Source organism: Cebus imitator, unplaced genomic scaffold (genome assembly GCF_001604975.1).
Source record: "Cebus imitator isolate Cc_AM_T3 unplaced genomic scaffold, Cebus_imitator-1.0 Scaffold461, whole genome shotgun sequence".
Lineage (NCBI taxonomy): Eukaryota > Metazoa > Chordata > Mammalia > Primates > Cebidae > Cebus > Cebus imitator.
This window is the reverse complement of record NW_016107776.1, coordinates 1,170,239-1,171,491: the sequence shown is the minus strand read 5'-3', so window position 1 is coordinate 1,171,491 and position 1,253 is coordinate 1,170,239.

Below are 1,253 nucleotides of genomic sequence, written 5' to 3'. Positions count from 1 at the left end.
TGGAGTGCAATGGGGTGATCTTGGCTCACTGCAGCCTCCGCCTCCCAGGTTCAAGTGATTCTCCTGCCTCAGCCTCCCGAGTAGCTGGGATTACAGGTGTGCACCACCATGCCTGGCTAATTTTTGTATTTTTAGTAGAGATGGGGTTTCATCATGCTGGCTGGGCTGGTCTTGTACTTCTGACCTCAGGTGATCCACCTGCCTCTGCTTCCAAAAGTGCTGGGATTACAGGCATGAGCCACCGCGCCCAGCCAAGGTAATTGATTTTTTTGGTGTATTGATCTTGTATCCTGCAACCTGCAAGACTCATTTATTAAGCCGAATAGCTTTTTTTGTGGATACATTTTTTTCTCTCTGTCGTCTCACTCTGTCATTCACACTGGAATGTAGTGGTCTGATCACAACCCACTGTAACCTAGAACTCCTGAGCTCAAGGGATCCTCATGTTAGCCTCCTGAGTAGCTGGGCCTAAAGGTTTGTGCCACCATGCCTGTCTGATTTTCTTTCTTTTCTTTCTTTTTTGAACAACAACCTCTTGTCCAACAGACCAGCTAATTTTTGTGTTCCTATAGAGATGGGATCTTGCTATGTTGCCCAGGCTTGTCTCAAACTCCTGGCCTCAAGCAATCCTCCCACCTGGGCCTCCCGAAGTGCTGAAATTACAGGCAAGAGCTACTGGGAATTCTTTAGCATTCTATGTGTACAAGATTACGTCATTTATGAATAGAGATCACTTGATAATACTGATGCCTTTTATTTCATTTTCTTACCTAATTATAGAGATTTTTTTTTCTTTCCTCCTTCCTTCCTTCCTTTTCTTTCTTTCTTTCCCTCTCTCTCCCTCCCTCCTTCCTTCCCTTCCTTCCTTCCTTTTCTCTTTCTTTCTTTCTTTTTTTCTTTTTCTTTTTCTTTCCTTCCTTCCTTCTTTCTTTCTTTGACAGAGTCTCACTCTGTTGCCCAGCTGGAGTGCAGTGGTATGATCTTGGCTCACTGCAACCTCTGCCTCCTAGGTTCAAGTGATTCTCCTGCCTCAGCCTCCTGAGTACCTGGGATTACAAGCACGCACCACCACGCCTGGCTAATTTTTGTATATTTTTAGTAGAGAACAGGCTCTGCTGCAAAAAGACAGCAAATTATAAATAGGACCAAAGACCACGCCAGGCAAGGGTTAAGTCACACATCCCTATACTTAAAGAAGAAACTATATTCTGTCACAGGTTTTTTTTTTCTTTTTTTTTTTTTAGACGGAGTTT